The sequence below is a fragment of the Dermacentor variabilis genome, chromosome 3 (genome assembly GCF_050947875.1).
Source record: "Dermacentor variabilis isolate Ectoservices chromosome 3, ASM5094787v1, whole genome shotgun sequence".
In the NCBI taxonomy this organism is placed as follows: domain Eukaryota; kingdom Metazoa; phylum Arthropoda; class Arachnida; order Ixodida; family Ixodidae; genus Dermacentor; species Dermacentor variabilis.
Window position 1 is genome coordinate 136,242,006 of NC_134570.1, and position 8,723 is coordinate 136,250,728.

The following is an 8,723-nucleotide window of genomic DNA, read 5'->3' on the forward strand; positions in this document are numbered from 1 at the left end:
CTCTGACCGCGGAGCTCTCGTCAAAATGGGGTACGTTGTATACAAGCAGACGACCATTGCTGTTTGCCGGAAGTGCTTGGGTGTACCGAAAAATTGTTCTTCTGCATTCTCTTTATGTTACTTTCTTTTTATAAAAGAGATTAACTAACATTCCAACTATTACGAAGATCATTTCTTTACCATAAAGTTGGAAAAATTATCGATCACACGCCCTGATGAGCCAATCGGATAGCTCGCCCCACTGACGTCATATGGGTGATTTCGGTCATATGGGTAGGGGCGGCTTAAAATTCCACCGAGCAGTGCGCTGCGATCGGCAGCGATGTGCATTTTTAAAACCTTATAATAAATTACACGCTTTACGCGGAGCACTTAGATGTGCCAATTTATGATCAGAAGGACCTACTCTAACGACTCAGTACGTTTGTAGAAAATCGTCAAAAGCGTTTCAGGGTCCCTTTAATAGATCCCGTAGAAGCAAAGAACCGCATTTTCACTGAGAGCCCTGTCATCTCTTCGCATTCTAAAGTCGTTAGAAAAAGTCAGCCTGCCCTGCCTACCTGCACTTGGGATAAGTGGGTGGCTCAAACGCAAGAGCTACACTCAACGCCATGGTCAATCGTGAGGGGCCACGTGAACTGAGTGCCTCCAATCAGGGTTCAATCAACTGTACTCCGCAGCACAGTAGCAATTGTATAAAAATTTGATTTGTATAAAAAGAAGCGGCTCTTAGGTAACCTGCTTTTCTATGTCTGTGGGTCATCAGTCGTAGCAGTGATACGCGAACAGTTATCACCCAATGGCTGCAGGTAAAGCTTTCAGCTCGCCAGGACATGTTCAACAGGTGCCGCAGTCGCAATCACTAACGCACGGCGGAAGATAAGCAGCTGCGTATTACACTGGTCAGCCTCGCCTTGGGCTTGCCGTGTGTCAGAATTAGAAGTACGAGCTGCACATATTTCACTGGTTTGTGTGACGCACGAAGTCATATGTGCGTCGTTTCATTTCGCCGCATGGGCCTCGAAGTGACCTCGGAGCGCACAATTAATCTTCATTTGCGAAAGAATGGAATCATTTTGTTTCCCACTGATGAAACACAAAGACATTAGTGTGAGCTTGGGCAGATGTTCTCACCACAATATCTATTGCGGGCATCCTTCGGCTTCAGTGAGCTGTTGCGGAAGAGCACATTAACTTGTTACCCTTGAGGGTGTTTTGTTTTTTATGTTGAGCGGTGACGCCAGGTTGCGAAGCCACATCCGTGTGCCGCCCTAAAGAATAACTCCACTTGTTTCTCGTGTGTGGCACGCGCATCAGCAGTTCCTGTTCACGAGAGGGCAAGGTTGTGCTACTATGTTTATAATTACAGCTCTGGTGCCGTTTCGCAAGGGTACGTTGTTTGACGGCCTCGGGTCATTTCTGCGACTATAACGTGTGGCGATGGGTGTGCATGTTTGTTGTCTGAAACGTAGTTTTCAATTTTTACTGACCGAATCTTCGAAAGACAGCGTTCACAGTGCCTCAGCACTAGGTATACGAGTGCGCCAAACTGCTTCTTGCGCACGGCCTAATATGTGCAACGAAGTGCGTAAATAAGTACTGATACGGTCGCAGTTGGAATTTCCCCACTACAAAAAAACCGAGAGAGAGGGAGAAAGGCAGGGAGAGAAACTAACGCAATCCTTGGGGTACACGGCATTTTAAGAAGTATCACCTAACGAGAAAATAGTGCTCCTCTTGTTGAAACGGCAGCCCACTGCCATCAAGTATTGCACACTGTTAGCGGTTACAGAGTGACGCATTAATCGTACTTGTATAAATTGCTCGATTCGGCCTTTTTTAGCCATGGTCATCGTGACACATACCGCGACCAACTCTCAGTATTGCACTTCGTATTTCCTGCTCTCAAGGCGTGCTCTTCATGTTGAACGCCTTGGAGTAGACTCAATGAGTTGATAAAGGTAACATCATTGTATATCACAAAATTGTCTTGCTCAATTTAAAATTTTTTCATTGGAGCTACACAGCGAAAACGATGTTTCTTAGGCTTGATACTAGAGGCGAAAAATTTGATAAGCTAACCCAAGCGTTCGTAGAAGTAACATATTAAGTTAGCAGGTGCTAGCTGTTGAAAAATAATGCAAACTGTGCCTTCATGTGCATGGTGTACTGCCGACAATGGATTGAATTTCTGGAGTGGCACAGTGAAAAGAGAGAATATATCTTTCCCATAGTCAAGGTACTTTTAAAGTATTTCTCGCTAATGATTGCATCCCTCACATATATCTTCTATTGCAAATTGTAACTTCTCAAAACTGCTGAGTAAACTCGAATATATTGTACTAAGGCATGACATAAGGCATGATGAGCTCACATACAAACAGAAAGAAGTCCTCCGACACAAAAATAAACATCCATCGAACACACCCACACGCGAAACAGTCTCGATCGATCGTGTCTATGCGTACAAGCGACAGTATATCACTTGTATCGATATGTCGGCATGCCATTAGTATTCGCAAGAAATTCACAACTTAATTATTTGTGTCCCAGAGCAGGAATACGCATCTTTTAATCCATGATTCTCTGGTTTTTATGAAAAGGAAAAGAAAAGCATGCAGATCCAGTGTCCATGTTGGAATCTATGCAAACCCCAGTTTTAGTAGAGGTGTGCGTAATAAATTGTATACAACTGACGGCGACGCGTACTTTTCTGTTTATTTTCTTCGTATGCACCAGGCACGCTTATGCGAATGATCTCTTTGAGGTTCTCTGAACTTGCTGAATTAGTTTCGTTGCGTTGACGTGAGAGTATAGTGGCCGTTCAGAAAGGTCATGTGCATTGCATGCACTAGCGCTGCACCTTTATTTAATAACGAGGATAGAAATTTGCGAGTTTTGTCGTCTTCTCGATGGCGTTTTCAGCGTTTAGCGCATCGTTGGCATTGTCATAGCCATAGCGCCTTCTTCCCTCCCCGTTGGCGAACACGAAAAACGCTCACCGCGCGCGTTTTCTTCATTGCTACTGTTCTCCGGGGATTGACAACATCCTTCTTTTAATGCGCACACGCACACGCACACACACAAACTGTGCGTCTGCTTCTAAGCGGCCACGTATTCTGACTTGTCGGCGGCTAGTTGCGGCTCCTTGTGTAGAAGAGCGAATCGCTAATCATACGCAGGGGCGCCAGAAAGTGCATGGTGTAATAACTACTGACCGAAGGCGCTCGCATACGGGATGAGCCTTTTTAAATGCCTAAGTATTCCTTTACCTTCTCAATGAGGAAAACCGTCCGTTCATCCGTCACGTAAGAGGAATCGCTATAAAGAGACTAATGTATAAAACAAAGCAAATTCAAAAGCGAATTCGTCGGCGGCAGTGAGCTTCGAACGTACAATCCCACGCTGAGAAGCCGAGCGTCTTACCCACAGGGGTAACCACGCACGCGTGCAGAAGCTGAATATATCTGAACCATATGAATATGTGCTACCGGCGGTACGAAACAAATGTCCAAAGAGCGCGATTGTTCTACAAACGCGATCTCTACAACCACATTTAGAGCTGACTTGAAGCATTGTCAACGTGAGGGAAATTCAGATTTTACGAAAATTTAATGCCAAACACGTCCCATACCCGATGCGTTTCGATGGTCGCGTCATGGGCGTTCCGTTGGCGGCGTGCCCTCACCGACCGAAATGCCGCCGATCTCCTAGGTTTCATGTCCTTCAAGTCACGCAACACAGATATATACGCAGTGAATGAGTTGATAAAGATAATAAGGAGTGATGAGGGGTTATTAAGGGTCTCATCACGGTTGATGATAGTTCGACGCGAGTGGATAAGGTGCAGAAGAGCGCTAAGGACTTACAATGGTCGGATCAATACTGATAAGATTAATAACCATTGCTATTGTTTGATACGTGTGCGTGCAAGTCCGATGAAGCGGATAAGGACCTATAATAAGTGATAAGGGTGGGATCATATCGGATAAGGTTGATAAATGAACTAAGGGTTGATAAGGCTCGGATCGAGTCGGATAAGGTTAATCACAACCGATAAGCGCTAATAATGGTGTATACTAGTCCGATGAAGTTTCATAACACTGATAATGACGTCGGACTGCGTAAAAATGAGCAAGTAGCGCGATGCTTGCGCACGCTTAGACAACTGCCATCGAAGTTTCTGCGTTAATTTTTGCAGCGTAAGCTGTTATTGGCTCATTCCAATAGCAGTTTCGGTTGGCGATGTTGTCCACCGCCGCAGCGGCCACTGTCCATCGCAGCTATCGCAAGGCTCCTACCAACTATGAGGGATTGGTATTAAAAAAGGTTGGATTCTCATGAGGAAGAAAAAGGCAGAGGCCGCGGCCATACATAGATGAAATACCTGTGTGTCGTACCTAAAATTAATCAAGCAGGCTAGGTGAATGTTTATCATCGGCATGTTTCAAATGGCACAATAAATCATCATAGTCATCATCTCGTTATCATCGTGCCACTTGCCACGCGAAGTAGTATGCGCGTCGTGTAGTGTCTGTACGGGCGCAATTCGCATTGAATTTGCATATTATTAGATCAGGTGGCACACCATGCAGCAGTTGCATAGGTAACGGTGTCAGGCTCGGGTTTCCTATGATATATATGGCTGCTAGCGACTTTGGAGGAATGGCCAAGAAATGAATGGATTGCCTTGAGGCAACAAAAAATAAAGAATAGAGAGATATACATAAATTCCCGATATTATGGTAGTAGCTGAAGCTAACAAAGAATAATTCCGTCATGACTTAAACATTCATTTCTTACTTTAAAAAAAAAGCTTCTTGTCTGCGTAGCTTCTTGCATGCTTTTTATTTCTTATCTTAGAATTTTAGAGTTTGTGTAAACTTGACTCTTCGTTGTATTATTATTAACAAAGCATTGTATAGTTGTATAATTTTGTATAAATTTTTGCAATTTACACTGTGCAATTTTTTCCCTTACCCAATGCCCATTCTTCGGGCCTGTAGGGTATTTTGAATAAATAAATAAATAAATGCCAGAATGAAAAGCATGCATACATAGCATACCTGATTAGATCAAGTAGCCTAGGTCGCTGCCACAGCCCCGTTTCAAAGGGGACGTCAATAAATCGTCAGCGACAGCATCCAAACCTGCCCCTCGTCACGCGATACGACATGCGCGCCGCGTAGAGTCGATCATGGAAACTTTGCATTTCCGCTGCGTTGTATTACAGCAGACTTCCCGATATGTGGTAAATGCATACAGGGTGTTTTATTTTAGCTTCACCAAATTTTTTAACGTTGCCTATGGCAGCTGCCGCAATTATAACCCTTGATCCAATTACTCAATGAGGCGGCCACTACTGCTAGCTGAAATGAAAATGTATGACTGAATAATTACTGTAATTACGCTTACTATCTTTCAATTAATTACTTTACGCAACATATTTATATCAACGAATTATCGCCACTGAGTTCGCACGCGTATTCACTTGGAACAAATTCTCTGGACGGCACCACTTCCGAGATAACTATTTTCAATGAGTCAGACGAGATGCGTTGGCCTTCCAGTTGTTTTTAGGAAACCGTTTTTTTATGCATTCAAGCATAATAGTAATTGGAACCCCACTGCATTTCGACGGACACATTGAAAATTAATTTGTCGGATCTTGTGCTGTACTGAAAATTCGTTCAAAGTGGATACACCGCGCGAACACCGCCGCTATAATTCGTAGACTGAAATATGTTGCGTAAGTGATAAAAAAGCTAATAAAAATATAAAAAGGCACCGCCACGTTAGGCATTTGCTCTCTCAATCGCCTCAAGTTAACGTCTCCTTAATTAACGCCGAATGTGGAGGATTTGACACACAACAAAAATCGTGGGCTAGAGTGCCTTGATTAGCTTCAACTCAACAGCATTTGCCGTGGGTTCGACTCCCACCACAGATCGTAGGCTGTAGTGCCTTAAATTGATACCTGTACCTTAATTGCCTTCGCCATATTAACACCGAACGTCGTGGGCCACACATACAGTGAAAGTCGTGGGTGTGACTCCTACCAAAGGTCGAGAGTTCGTAGCCTTTTTTAGACAATCCTGGTCACGCCAACGCCAGATTTTCGGCCTCATGAGCTATATCATGCTTTCGCATTGAAACATATAAGAAAACAGAGGCTGCAGTCCACTCAATAATTCACCGTTGTCGGAGAACGTTATTTTAGGCCCTTGGAAAGACGTTAAACCTAGTTTTCAGACCATTCAAAATGTACTTGAGTTTTTAACCCCAGAGCGTTAAGTGCCCCGTGTAGCAGAAAATCCGGCGTTGGCGCCGGATGTCCGGTGTTGGACGTAGCTGCGGCAAAACGAATTTCGAACCACGCATATTTAAAACACGCAGGGCATTCATGTGGCACAAGGCAATTACTGAATTGAATTTCTCAAGGTAAAATACATAGGAAAATCGTAAAGTGCGACTTGCACACAACCTATAGACATGATAGCGTCGGACTATAATTTGAATATACAACAAAACGTAATTATGTTACGCGAAACGTACAAAAAAACGACACACCTCTTATCCAGCGTTTCTACCATCCATAGGGAGGCGCCGGAATCCCAGATTTGCGCGCGCAAATCATAAAGGTCGTTAAGCGGGGAGCCCGGTTCCTCGCAACCTCTCCAGATGGCGCTCGCCTCCGGCGCATCTTAGTTTTGAAGTGAGGGAAGCTCGTAGCAAAATTGAGTATGAAGAACGACTGAGGAATATGGAAGAACGTAAATGGACTGGCAGAATGTTGAGGTATCTGTACAGGAAGAACATTGATTCACAGTGGAAGAAAAGAAATAGGAAGCTGACCAGCAAGTATGCGGCCTGCAGGGTGGGCAACAAAGCAACAAAGAACGTCAAGTGGAAAGTCAGAGAGGCTGAAATAATCTCATGGGTGGCGGCAATGCAAGAGAAAAAAAAACCTGTCGTGGGTAACTACTTAAGAGGAAAAAACGTAATCGGGAAAGAAAGAATTTATGATAACGCAAAGGGGAGCTCATTACATTTCGAAGCAAGATCGGAACGCCTTAGAACACGCACCTTTAAAGCGAGATATAAGAAGGAAGAAGAGGCATGTGCTTTTTGCGGTAAATCTATAGGGAAATTGTGGAGCATGTTTTATTAGAATGCGAAGACGTCTGCCCAGCGGTCGACTTAGGCACGACTGGCCTCCTTGAAGCCCTTGGGTTCAGCGAGAGCAGTGGAAAAGTAAACATGTCGGCAAGCGGAAATTAGTAAAAGGCGATTGGATGATTAGTGGAAGAAAAGTACGGAAACGGCAAAAAACGGAGCCGTATAAAAGTAGAGCTCGCAATAGAGGATCAGAAAATTTCGTTGTGGGAGTTCATGGTGTTTTTTTTTTCTTGTTGAACCTAGGTAGGACATTAGGCAGTGTTTAGCAGCATTCGACATTAGACAGACAGCGGATAGAGGAATCGATAACATTCTAGAAACTTCCGATACATGCAGGTGCGTCCCGCTCTGAGCCATAGCATTTGTTAGACGCTCACCCGAAAAAAAATAATAAACGAGTCCATGTGTCATTATAAGAAAGGACACTTAGTGTAGCAAGTTGGTTGCTGATTTACATTGTTTGAGGAATAATGACAGTGGGGAGAATGCGGCGACAGCGCCTGGAAACGTGGCTTGCGCTTCTGTGGTCATATCGTCACGCGCGTCAGAGGTGCGGCGCGGCTGCAGCAGCGGTTGCGGCAGATGCATGGCAGGTGCGGTGGTCGCAATGGCGCTTGTGTTGGCGTAAGCTGGTGCCGTATGAAAAAAAAAAGAACACTATGATTTCTTAATGAATGCAGCCTAATGAACTTCGCAGGTAATCCACCCGCATATGAATGGCGCGGCCCCACGAATTTTTAATGCGGAAGTATTATATGCCCCATAACGCAAAAATCCGGCGTTCAGTCGGCGTCGTGACCGAATGATGGCACTGAAAATGGCTGATGGAAAAAAGTAAAACCACATCAAGAGATACTGGTATTGACATAAAATTTGTCTGGGAGGTTCTTATAAACAAAGTATAAACAAAAGCCTCGATTAGTTGCGATTAGTTGTTGCCAGATGAGTACGCTCGTCTCGCAACAACCCTCGTGGAAGTTTCCAGTGTCATCCCTACTTCCCGCGTAGTTTCCAGAAACTACTATACAAATCGTGTCAGGCATGCAAACTGAATATACAAGGTTCGGCCAGGACTTACATTCGCGTAAGCTCTAAATCATGCAGGCGCATTTTGTGCTCACCGATAACATTTAGTTCTCGGCGGGTGAAGTGGAGTCCTCGAGAAATAAAAAAAAGTATACGCGTCAACATGCTTGTTCCATGGAGAGGCATTTTCTCACCAACAAGGTCACGCCAGAGGGAGGGCTTGTTCTGTCGACTTCGAATAGGCACACGTACAAAACGCACAATTACGTGCTCAGTGGTGGCGACCCTACAACCTGAGGTAGAAGTGGCGAGAGGCTAACCATTCTCCACTGTTATGTGGAATGTTGGAAAGGAGAAGCTGAACGGCAAAAGCACTTTCCTCTACCTTACTGGCGCTGTATTCTCCTACATCAGGCATTATTTCTTGGATCACGCCTTTTTTATATCAAACTGTGCTAAATTCTGTAAATAATGTGGTGTTACATGATATTACGGCAACAGCTTAGTTTCATGTCCTA